The 13,692-nt window shown below is 37.8% G+C and overlaps 1 pseudogene; it reads left to right on the plus strand.

The window, feature by feature from the left end:
• The first annotated feature begins 12,437 nt into the window (after positions 1-12,437).
• On the plus strand, positions 12,438-13,108 carry LOC109460336 (peroxiredoxin-6 pseudogene; annotated as a pseudogene).
• Positions 13,109-13,692: the final 584 nt, after the last annotated feature.

Consider the following 13,692-nt stretch of genomic DNA (forward strand, 5'->3'; position numbering starts at 1 on the left):
TCAGGAGAAGCAGAAAAGTATCACTCTGGGATTTGTTCCTTGGGAGGAGGCAAATTTTCCAGATAGGGGAGAGAACCGTCTGATCCCATCAGTGTATTGTCCAATATTGATTCATCAAATTTTAAAGCCATGTCATCAAGATAGAGGTTTGGACCACATCTCTCTATGACATGATCAATAACAAGGATCCATCCATCATCACAGAGGCGTTTGCCCTCTGAAGATTGCTACTATACCAGGAACACCAATGACTCCTCAGTTACCAGGTAAGCAGACATCAAAATTAAGTTTAATGAGTCTGTCCCTTAAAGCTTGACAATGAATAAAATTGGCCAGATTGCCACTGTACATGATCATCATGTTGGTGTTACTGGTGATAACTAATGGAGTAACTGTTATCTTGTTACCCTCTCCTCCTTTTTTTATCGATTTGGCAAGTAGTTCCTCCTAGAACTGCTTTTGCAGTTTCAACCATGAAATTTTTTATCATGAATTTTACCTTTCTCCCACCAAATTAATTTTTTATCAACACCATCATCGAGTAGAAAGTTTTCATCGGTCCAATTAGCACAGCCATAACACATAGATTTATAAGCAATGGCTGAAGCTAAGTTGGTTTTACCAGTGAAGGGCCACAATGCCAAAATGTAGTCCCATTTGGCAGTTAGTTGAGCTGTCCAGGTATATAATACCACCACCATGTTGTGAAAAAAGTTGTTCAAAGTACACAGTTATGAACTTTTTGACCATCACCTTTTTCACTAGTCATGAGCTGTTCCACTAATAAGTGTGTTTGAAATCTGATATCTGCTACCACTTGAAGTACTCTCTTAACAGAGGTGGCTTCATTTGTTATACACATGAGAGACAGGTATTCATCTCAATTGGTAGGTAGCTGATTATGGAGACATAGATCCAATATTGGTTTCATCAACATAAGATTCAGATGATAGGAAAGCCTGCTTTTTAGCTGGTGGAGGTAAAACTGAAACTCCAAGTAGTTGAGCTTCTTCGTTCATCCAGAGCACCATGCTTTTAGTCAAGTTCTCATACTTCTGCTTCTGAAATTTCCAAACTGTACACTGGAGATCATGTTTGGCCAAATTGCTGAAAAATTATGGTGATGTCAATTTTTGTCTATCACATCCAACATTCTAACAGTCACTTTTTACACAAAGTTGTAAGTGGATGTGATTTGAGACGAGATGAACCAGAAAGTGATCTTGAAGTTACTTTTTAGGTCCAGGCTAGTGCCCATACCATCATCAATGACTACAAATGCTTTCATACCTCTGTTCTGCTGGACACATTCCCAGAAGCACTTCTGAATTCACCTCCTGAAACACTTGTCAATCTCACACACCCTCACCTAGCAACTGACTCCTTAAAACTAACCCCAGAGTGTCTCCAACCTAAAATGTAGCTCTGATTCTCTCTCTCTCCCTCTCTCTCTTCTCTCTCTCATTTAGTTTGGGAAGAACATGGATTTAGTAGACTCATAGGGAAAGCTGAACTAAAAATCAAGGGAATTGGAGGCTAGCTCCACAACTGCAGAAACATAATGCATATAAAATTTCAAAGAATCATCAAAATCCCACAGAAAACATGTTTAGTCCAACATCTCACAAACTTATTTGACCACATAGCCTTTTTCTTCTCCCCACAAAAATTAAACATCTTCACAAACAATTGCAGGCACATTAGATATCATATTTTATCTAAAATTCACTTCATATAGGAAATAGTTGAAAAAACTTGTGATGTTTAATCTGGAAAACAGGAGACTTGAGAAATATATAAATGTATTTATATATACTGTTGTCACGCTATGTATACATTATACATAAACACATACACAGAAACATTTCTTTGAAGGATTTCAATTTATTTTATGCCATTTTAGGCTTAACATAAGGGGAAAAAAATTAAGTAATCAAATATGTCCAATGATAGAATGGGTTACCTTGTGAGGAAGAAATTGTCTCATCCCCCAAAATAGTCAAGAAGATGTTGGAGGGCATCTGCCATGGTCAATTTGTCACAGAGTTTAGATTATATTTAAGGTAGCTTCCAACTCTATGGCTGTATGATTTTGTGATTAAGTAGCAAACAATGTTTTCTTTAAATGTTCAGATTCCAGTTCAACCTCAGGTGTGCTCTTACATGGAGGTAGAAGAGTCACCTCCTTAATGATTTATTAATAATTTAAAGGGAGAATTACTGGAATTACCGCTTCCCTCTCAGCACCAACCACTAAAATTCCTTTCCTTCCATCTTGCTACTGAGTGCCACCCTAATTTTGCTATTAGGTCTCATGGTGATAGATGAGTATGAGTTTCAGAGACAGAGAGACCTGATTTTGAATCCTAGCTTTGGTTCTCACCATCTCTGTGATTTTAAGCAACTATCTTAGGCTATTGAGAGTCAGTTTTCTCATCTGTAAACTGTGGATTATAAGTATTAGAGTTACAGCTAAAGCAACTACTATATTCCTTGGTCTTTAGTAGACATAACATGGGAGATGGTTATAATTATTATTTTGTACTAAAATATCTTTTTTCCATGAGCTATCTGTTAAAATTCAAATAGTCTTGAGAGCAACACATTCAGACATTATCAACCAATGTCACCATAATCCAGGTAAATGAGTCAGATATTTGAGCACAGGACAGGTATATTTTGCTAGATAGAATGGTAGAGCTAGGGCAGAGTAGCTGAGAGGCAGGGGAAGTTAGTGAAAGGTCAGGGAACCATTGAAAGTAAATATTGCTTGGACCATCTCTGACTAACCGCTTTTAAATCTGGAGAGTTAGGAAAAAGAGAGGCTCAAAAAAATGTAGTAACTGGGAAAACACAGATACCAACTCCTCAGTAGCTAGCCATGGCACTGGGAAAAGGTCCTGGATTAACAACCCCAGTCCTCAACTCTACCAGGCCTTACCCCTTCAGTTACAGGGTCCTGGGGAAGATGGGAGCTGTGAAAAGAAGGTATAGGTCCTTGTGGTAGTGGGGTGGCACTTGGGCAACAGCCATTGATCAACTGGTATGAAGTATTTCAATATTATAGCAAACAGTATGATAGTATATGTGTATGCCAACCGAATAACTATGAACCCTGGCCCTGGGACTAAACCAAAAAGAGGCAAAGGGAAGGAATAGAAAGTCAAATAGCAGAAGAAAACAGTCATCGTTTAGTAATAGTGAATTCATCCAAAGATGCTTAATCCCTGGATTATAATTTATACTAAATATCTACAATGAATTAGACACCATATTCTAGACAAAATAAATTTGATAGCTTTTTAGCTCTTAACTGGTAATATCGTGGTGTTTTTTTTTCTCCCCAGGGCAGGAAAAACCTCACTATGTTTAACCTTTTTAATGTTTTTTTAACTTCATACTATCTTCAAAGAAATAGTAAACTTTCATTTTACATTTTATATTTGTAAATGTAAAATGAAAGCTTACTATGTACCTGGTTTACACACCATAATACAATGCCTCATGCACCGAAATTGCTTTGACAAATAAAATTTGAATGGTAAGAGCCTTTTAGCAGAAATCCACATTCTTTTTTCATAATTGCCTACAATGCAAGAATTGTACATCCTCTAAATAAGATATGCGCCACCACAGGCAAGGTTAGATTGACCTTATCTTATAGAGCTGAGCAGAGATTCCATTTTTTTGAATAGTATCAGATAAGCACTCTGTAAAGGCCCTAGGACACTTCGTTCAGTAGCAGTGTTTCCCCAAATGTGTAACTATACCCAGTGCACAACAGGTTGAGAAAACTAAAACTCCATTTAAAAAAAATCTATTGTTGAATTTCTATATTCTGTGCCACTGATGTCACCACCTGGAGGGTTCAAATATGTAATAAACCTTTTTGAGCAAAGGCATAGCAAATACCTTTGTGTGGAGAAAAGAGCTCTGCAAGGGAGCCCACAGGGCTTCAGGCAATTCTCATGTAGCAAAATCCCACTTAAAACAAACCTCCTCTTTCTCTTGGGATCTCCTGTAATCCTGGGATTAGGTGGATCAGTGCTGGCAGTGGTTGCTCTTTGCTCAGAGAATTTGCTCAGGTCGTATGGGGCTCATTTTGTTTTCCTTCAAAGTTCAAAATCAAGTATTGAGAACATTTTACTTATTGATGAATTTCTCAAGGTGGTCTCTGATCTATGATTCTACTTTGTATTCTCTCGGGGCAAGCCTGAACCCAAAGGCCTTAATTTCATCAGTTTCAGATGACCAAGGTAAATTTTGCCACTAGTCTTTCATCCACAAGACTGTGAGCTTCTTTGAGATGGAGAGTTGCCTTACTTTTACTCTGTATCCCTACTGTCCAGCATAGTGCCCAATATGGTAAATAAATACTGAATGAACGAATGACTGAATAAATGACACAACATGGTAAAGAAAATGGCTAGTGTGGAAGCGCTCACTTGCTTTATTTGTTATTATACGGAGTTAGTTTATATTAGGTAATTACACAAATGGTTACTTATAAACTGGCAAAAATCTTACATGTTGATTTTAATCTGTTAAGACGTAGATAGCCCCTTATTTTTCCCCCCAAATGTCACCTTTCTTTAAAAGTTCTTTTGTGGAAAAAATGGGACAATTAAGAAGACTTTAATCTTTGTATAACTGAAAATGTAAAGGAAAAGCATGGTATTTTCCAAAAATGATTCTTGACATTGGAATCTCCTTGCTCTTCTAATTGCTAAAACCTTGGTTTATTGACCTGTAATTGGGTCTATTCAATGTTAATTTTACTTATGTTAGGTAACCAGGGTGTATTTTGTTTTCATGTGTTAATGCTTACCTATTGTGTGTGCATAACGTAAAGAAGTCTAAACTATTGTAATGGGAATTTCTAAAATACATAAGCAATAGATAGATAGACAGACAGATAGATAGATTACATTAAGCAGATATAAATGCTAAGCATTTTTCATAAATTCAAAAAATTTGAGCGTCAGGAAGGTTTGAATTATAAATGTTATTTTTTAGCTTCCATCTTAAAACCTCCAAGAGACCTACACCATTTAAGTCGCATCCCATTCCTCTAAGTGGAATAGGAGAAATATATTAAAAAGAGTCTCTGTTCTGCCTTCTAAGAGCATTACTTTATTTTCCAGAAGTGTGTCCTTTTCCGGTAAGACAGATAATGTCCCATTGATCTTAGAAATATGTTGTTCCATGGCTGCGATTTCTTTCTGTGAAATCATCTTCTGGTGTTTCAAATTTATTACCGATTGGCTGGTACAGTGTGGCTTTCAGTTGCTGAAAATTTAGAGTCCATTACAATACTGAAGTTCGGAGTAATTTCCTGGGCTCCATTTGGTGCCAAAGTCCCTACAAACTGATTTTTTTTGTCACTCTTTTGGCTACCTGTCCCAAAGGGAAAAAAAAATATTTTTTTTTATTTGGGTGGATCTGATACAAGGAATACTATCTATAGATATATTTTGTCAAGATTGTAATCATCTGTTTTGTAAGAGAGAGATCTGAGGCTGAAACGTGAAAAACACACCTGAAAAAATCAGCACCAGAAATCTGAGTTCATTCTGTACAATAGCTTCATCTGCTTCTGGACCTTAAGGCAAAGTCACTGTGGCTATTGTCATGGGAATGTGGGTCATGGGGAACCAAGCTCAAACTCATTTTATAACAGGATAAGAAACAATTTTTTCCCCGAAGCAAATTATTCACTTTCCTAACCACAACTGTAGGACGAGTGGTCTAGTGCCAAAGAGGAAATAATCTTTTATAGATGAAAGCTCGGAAGACACCCCTTTCAAAAGGAAGAGCATAGCAGTACATGGTCTGTTGTTGAGAAGAGGTTAATTTTTCTTAATGACAAAGTTTCTTATGAAAGCTAGGATTAATCGGGAAAACAATAGTGTTATCCTCTTGAGTTGGTTTACTAGCATTTTAATCAAAATTGTGTAAAGGTCAAAGGACGTTTGGAAGAAAGACTCACTCGCTTACACTTGGCTGCGGACTCTGACGTTCTTGCCACAGTCATGGCACCAGGTATTTCAGAGTTTGAACAAATCAGGTTAAATCTTACTCTGAGGGTCCATTAAAACATGCACTCTGAAAGTTTAAAGGAAGATCTCTTTACCTCACCCTGCTCTTCTAGGATTGGGCCGATGGCTGAATTGTTTTTTAAGGTGTTTGAGCATGTAATCATCTCCAGAACTATTCAATACGTCCCATGATGTCATGGGTCTACACACACATTGTAACACCCACCTTACTACTTTTGATGGAAGCACTGTAACTATTTTCCTTGCACGAAATTGCATACTGAAATACATAAGATCCTACATCTATGAAAATATGTACACATGCTTACATTTTTTTGTATTCTGTACTTCATTATACCAAAACATCTGAAAAAATCAATTTCTTCTTCACCTGCCTATCAAGAGCTGGATTAAGGATTTATAAGAATTGATAACAGCACTTGCAAAGCATGGAGTACTCCCTGACTGATACTCTCACTTCAATTCTTTTAGAGCAAAGACAGAATACTGATTTCCTTTTTTTTTTTTTTTTTTTTTTTTTTAGTACTGTGAAGGAAATGTACTTTTAAATGTTTTGCTTTAAAATGTGAATGTGATTATCATTATTACACAAATGTATGTGGCATTACTGGTGTATTTAAGTTTTCAGCACATAATGCACACTCCTGATTTAGAAACTTAAAAAGTTTATTTTTTAAGAGCTTTCCGTTTTACCTTTAAGCATGTGTTACGTAAGCTTAATGGACTCACTCAGCTTCGGGATGGAGAGAATCTGCCAGGTGAAAAGCAGTAAGTTCATGAGCTTTGAAGGGCTTATTTTGCCAGACTGCAACTTCAGCTTACTGTTTGGAGTTGCACTGTTCTACATGCACTGATTTTAATACTGCAAAGCTCTGATAATATTTATTGCAGAATGAAAATACATTTTGTCCCATCCTCCCCCATTCTTTTTGCATAAATACAGTAAGGTGAGCTTTAACTAAGGTGAAGCCTGAATTAAATGGACAAATCCAAATGCTTGAAATTTAGAATTGCATTTACGGATTTCGTCTGCAGTATATCAGCATCAAAATGTCGGTGACAGTAAGTCACAGGCAGTAGAAGTTTCTATGGGTTTTGGAACTTTCAGTTCAGGTCATTGTTGTGTTATCTAGCACTGGTCAGGACAGCAGGACTGACGGGGATGGTGAGACTTAAGTTCAGTACTTAAATATTCCTTCAAACTAGAGATTTACTCTGGCACATGGAAGGAATAAAGTGTATCTTTAAGAGGTGTGTGTGTGTGTGTGTGTGTGTGTGTGTGTGTGTGTGTCAAAGAAAGAGGAAGGGCAAACCGCTAGTGAGACAGATTGAAGCAGAATCCATTTTAGCAAAAAAACATGCAATAGTCTGTACATTGAGGTCGCAAAATGCCAAATCCTTTGATTACTTAGAATAAATGTTGAAATGTTCTCTCTTTGTTTTTCTGAAGAAATAAAAAAGATGGCTATTTAATTTTGACTTACTTAAATATGGTTACTCCTTTCTTATTCTTTAAATATTTCTTCCTGTCTCATGTCTCTGAATGCCTTGAACATTTTAACCCCAAACTATTTCAAATGTCTATATACTTGGTTATACTGATGTATATTCCAAGATGTTCCTGAGAATACAAACTGCAAATAAACTGTGCATCATTTTTCAAAATGGCATTTAAAAAAAAAAATGTTCCTCCTGTGAAGGATCACACTTGGTTATAAATAGCAAAAATGTATTCAGAAAACAACTCTCAATTTGAGACTGTACCATCATCTGCTATAGTCATATCCATGACAGCCTTTAAGTGAGCAGCTCTGTAAAGTCATCGTATGCAGCAGGCTGAGTTCTGTCCTGCAACAGTGCACGAGCAAGGACACTCCTGTGGGAACAACCTGACATTCCACAATAATGTCACTACTTTTAATACAGCACTGGGGCTAGGGGGAAAGGAGTTATGGCAGAGATTATATTTCACCTTATTCTTTTTTCTAGGAACTATGAAACGTATATTGGAAACAAAATGGACAAACCCCAGACTAGTGATTCTGTGAGTCTTGTCCCTTCTTTGCTAGAATGGTGGTGAAGAGTGGTTAGCATTCCATTGCAGCATTCGATTCCATTCCTTGGCCCCACACCTTCTTGATCTTACTTCTTGTTTTGTCCTTTTCCCTTCCTCCCTCATGTTGACAAACAAACAAACAAAAAACATGAACAGTTTGGGTGAAAAAACATTCCATTGTAGATAATGTCGACAGGGGAAATGATTTAGTTTCACTTTCCTGACTTAAATGTTCTTGACACGGATCACCATATTGCAACGGCAGTAAAACAAAACCAAATAGAACAAAGGAAACCCCCATTGCCCAGAAGACGATTTCATTTAATTAGATCTTATTTTGTAAAGAAGAGCCTATTGTAGAAAGCACTGGAGGAGAAGAAAATATTGCAGACACAATAAAACAGGAATCTGAAAGAATCATAGGGTGGTTGGGAGGTGGGGAGAGTGGGATGGTTGCAGAATAGAAAAACTTCAACAAGAGGAAAGAGAGAGCCAGGAGAAGATTCACAAGAGATAAAAAGATTTGTAAGAATTGGATTCACAAGAGATTAAGGATTTATAAGAATTGGATACACAGATGTCAAAGGATATTTATTTCGCTGACCAGAATTATATTCTTACATCAAAACACTTAGTGCTTAGTATTATAACTTCCACTAAAAGTAGAAAATAAATTATGCACACAGTTTTTTGGGATAAAAAATGAAGAGAGAGAGAGGTTGACAATTTGTTAGCAGTTAAATAGCAGTATATATTCCTGTGAGTGGAGAATACCACTAGACCTAATCTTTTAAAACACAGCATTTTATTTACATTTGGAGGAATATGACACATTTGCTTTATGTTTAAATGATGCACATATTTGGCACACTGAAACACCTGTCTCCCTGCGTTTAGAAGAAAATGAAAACTTGAAACTATAACTCAAATGTGAAGACATTCTTCTAGGTATTTTCCTTAAAGTACAAAGTACACGGCAGTGTAGCACCCATTATGGACTCTAGAATATGTCAAGCTCGATCACATTTGCAAAAGGGATGGATAGCCTGTGCAATGGTACAAGAGACTTCCACATTTCTTTCATCCTAACAATCCAAAGTAACTACAATATACTTGTTAACATACTTGCAAATAAATATGTGAATAAGGCAACATTGCATTTGTAGACATAACCTTAGGTCACAAAGCACATCCTTTTATATGATTCTCACAACCATTCCATGAGGTTTGCAAGACAAATTATATTTTCTCTCTTCTAAGACTAAGAAACTGAAGCTTGGAGAGCTGAGGTGACTTAACCAAGATTAAAGTACAGAAAGTAGCAACTGAAACACAGGTCTCCAGATACAAATCTAATACCTTTCCATCAACTACATTGCTCCTAATATTATGGGAATTACAATTAGGTCAAATTGAATGTGGGTATCTATAAATCCTAGCTGCAGATTTAGAATGGAATCTAGATTGATACCTCAACACTTCAGGTAAATTTTAGTTTTCTCTCTAAGGTCAAAGTTATTAAAAATTATGTTTGGAAGTAAAAATTTCTATGGTAAGTGTTTGTAATATATGGAAGTAAGAAGACATTAGGATAAAAGCAAAAGTTTATGTATCAGCATATTTATTTATTTTTTTCTAATGCATGAAGACATATCAAGCTCAGAGTCAGGACTACGCATACTTTATTTCTTTCCTTTCCTTTTTGTTTTTAATTAGGAACACTTATAATGTGGTTATTTTTCTTAAAATGTAATATTAACTACATTCCTATCATTTAATGTGAAACAAAGCCCTGATTTTGAAGAAAGCAATCTCAAAATGGGACCTAGAAGTTCTTCCCTCATGCCATATAGTTACTCTTAGATTTGTGGCTATTAAATGCAGTAGAAGACAAAAACTCTCAGAGTTTATTTGTGAACTGTAGAGAATCCCATGTAAATTGTGCCTTCTGAAGTGTTATAGGCAGAGGAGAAATGTCACCAAATGTCCATGTGGGGGCAGAGCCCCAGAAAGTAGTTTCCAGGCTCTCGGCCTCACATAGACAGGTGCTGGCTCAGGTAGTAAATGGCCATCAACTGTGATTGCATGGCCATCAGCTGTGGCTAGTTGGCCGTCAGCTGTAACCAGTGAGCCATTGGCAACTAATATAACTGCTGTGGCTACGCTAGGAGAGAGAGAGGAAGAGAGAAGAATGGGGGCTGGCAAGAAGATGGCGGCTGGGCTGGCAAGCATGGATGGCGGTTTGCGGACAGTGTGGATCCAGCCTCCAGTGAGAGTATAGTGCCGCCAGAGAGAATATAGTGGTATGACTCCCCTGCCTATGGCTCCGTGGGTGTTCCTTTTTGGCCTCACCATATCCTGCGTTTTTATGTGGGGAGCAGGAACTGAGACCCTGCGTGACACCCTGCATGACACCCTGCACGACAAATGGCGCAGCGAGCAGGGTCTCCCGCATGACAGTCCATATCTAGCATTCCTGATAAAACCAAACAAAACCAAGATAAACAACCTCCTATAAATTATGTAGGAATTAATTCTGAGCTGCTGTATCAAAGGCATGGCAACTCCTTGTCCCTTCTTTAGGTACCACATTTTATTGTTAGCACGAGAGCAAGAAAGCCACATGTAGTATTATCATTTAGTGCCAATATTTGTTTTTCTATCTTTTGCATTGGACTAGAAGCATGTCCCTGGGAAGGAGGCAAAAGAAGAAAATACACGTTTGGCTGCTTTCAATGGCGAGGCAGGTCTGCAGAATCTGGAAACAAGAGCTATTTCCAGTCCACAAAGTCCATGAGAGCAAGGGTGAAAACTGACATAATATGTGCTACCTCTTCCATATCCAGCATCATATCTGGTACAAAGCAGGTGCCCATTCAATACACGTTGACCAACTAATGCAGTACAAACAAGCTATTAGTCCTCTCTTAAATAGCACTTCTAATTTTTTTCAAAACACCTGTAAGATGATCCCTTTCTCTCAAGTTAACCAGGACATTACAATATGATATGAAGCCCTACAGTGTGTCAACCACATCCAGAGCTTCTAGATTTGTAACATGTGGGCATAATTTTTGAAAGTATGAAGCATCATTCCAAATAGTTTGGAAGCGGTCAGGAAGCAGAGTATGAACTTCTTTCACAAAGGGAAAAAAACATTTTTCCTTCAAAATAAAAACCCAGTACAATCAACGGAATGAAGATGTGGGGTTTAAATTATGGCATTAAACAGGAGTCTGTCTCCAACATGGATAGTTGCTGTAATTTTCATTTGAGTATAAAATTCAGATAACATTGTAGCCTTTCTGTGCTAAAACTGCATGTGTTATTACACAATAAAAATTTATACTCATATGCATTCATACACTCCTTAAAACTTTTCTGAGAGTTTTAAAAAAATGGGTGTTTGTGAATGTAAAAATCATTTGATGCCTAGATGGGGAAATGTCTTTTGTTAGAAGCAAAAACACTTTACCGGTTCTAAAATGTAGTTCCTTTCCTTCTACTGAAATAAATATTGACAGCCTATTGTTGAACTTATTGAAGGAACATGGACTTCTTCTAGAAAGGTCTTTTCCATTAAGCTAGTCAGTTGAATGGCATATTTCTACATAGTTTCTAATTCATAACATCTTGAGCCTGGGCAGAAAAAATCACGGTCACTATGTTTTCTATTTGAAAGAGCGACCCTTGTAGCTGCACGTGTATATTGAGAAGGAGACAGGACTGTTACCTGTTACATAATAAAAATAATGAAGCTCCAGACACACTAGGGTTAAAATCGAAGTGGTCATGATTTTTATTTTATTTATTCATTTACTTATTTTTAATATTTGTTACTTAATTCTGTTTGCTGCAACTTTATTTTGGAATTTTGTATTTATGTTTATAAATGAGATTACCTGTAATTTTCATTTCTTGTATAGTCCTTGGTTACAGTAGTTCTAAAAACTGAGTTGGAGAGATTGAACTCATTTTTAAACTCCTCAAGAGTTTGTATATTATAGTGATCTTTGATGTTTGGAGAAAAAAACTTAAAATCGTGTCATTATTTTTGGTAATGATTAGGATTGCATTTATATGTGGAAGAGTAGCTATTTCAATAGCATTTTCAGTTTCTTTAATAGTCCATTCTGATTAATTTCTCCCGGAATCACACCCATCTCAATTCTGTTGCCTCCACCCTGAGTGGGCCCAAGGGCTTGTTTCCAGTCCTTTTTGTGGGTATTTAAAACCAAAGCCTCCCTCCAGGCCCCACTTCGCTGTATCACCTACTAGGTCAGAACCAGCTTTCCTCATCCTCCTGTGTCACCTCTGCCATCATGCCTGGAGGTCTCCTTCTTGGGGACAAGGCTCTCTACTTTGAAGTCAATGCTACTCTTGGCCACATCCGTATCCACAACTATCTGGGAGACTCATGGGGCATTCTCTTCTCCCACCCTTGGGACTTGACCCCAGTGTGTATCGGAGCTTTGCAGAGCTGCAAGGCTGGCACCAGAATTTTCCAAGAGGAACGTTAAGCTGATTGCCCTTTTAGTAGACAGCATTGAAGACCGTCTTGCCTGGAGCAAGGATATCAATGCTTACAATGGCGAGAAGCCCACAGAAAAGTTACCTTTTCCTATCATTGATGATCAGCATTGGGACCTCGCCACCCTCTAGGCATCCTGGAGCCAGCAGAGAAGGATGAAAAGGACATGCCTGTGACAGCTCGAGTAGTGTTTATTTTTGGTCCTGACAAGAAACTGAAGCTGTCTATCCTCTACCCAGCTACCACCAGCAGGAACTTGGATGAGATTCTCAGAGTCGTTATCTCTCTCCAGCTGACAGGAGAAAAGAGGGTTGCTACCCCGGTTAGGGGAAGAATGGAGACAGCGTGATGGTCCTTCCCACCATCCCTGAAGAGGAAGCCAAGAAAATTTTCCCTAAATGAGTCTTCACCAAAGAGCTCCCACCTGGGAAGAAATACCTGCGTTACTCGCCCCAGCCGTAGGTCTCCCAGAGGAGTTGATGCTGGAGCTGCTCATGAGCACAGTGAGCCAGCCGAAGGATACCAGATGCCGATCACGTTTCCTACAGCAGTTCCACAAAAATAGCCCGGTGTGATCACAGCCAAGGTCTTTAGGTTGCTCAACTACTGGCTTATTAAGCGAAAATGGCACTTAAAACAAAACAAACAAAAACGAAGCCCCTAGCTAGCGTGGGCTCTTTTTGATTCTGCTCGCTACTTCATCCCATGCCCATCTCAGCCCATGCTACGTGGCTGCCAGAGTATTGGTTTGTGTACTTGCCAATCATCCTTTCAATTTCCTTGGGCATATAGGGACTTCCCTTTGTTTCTTGGGAGCATAGATATTTAAACATGTATTTAAAACTTTGGTTATCTTTTATCAAGTCTTATCAGGTGTTTGTAGTAGGAAGGCTTCCATACTAGCTTAGTCCATGAAGGTTCCAGAATTGCTCTATTATGTTTTCATTTATTTATTTTTATTTATTAGTTTCAGGTGTACAAAACAATGTATTAATAATAGTCAGACATTTACACCCCTCACAAAGTGATAACCCCTCCCCAAACTA

This window comes from Rhinolophus sinicus, chromosome 18, assembly GCF_057876585.1.
Source record: "Rhinolophus sinicus isolate RSI-liver-muscle chromosome 18, RSI-T2T, whole genome shotgun sequence".
NCBI classification, from domain to species: Eukaryota; Metazoa; Chordata; class Mammalia; order Chiroptera; family Rhinolophidae; genus Rhinolophus; species Rhinolophus sinicus.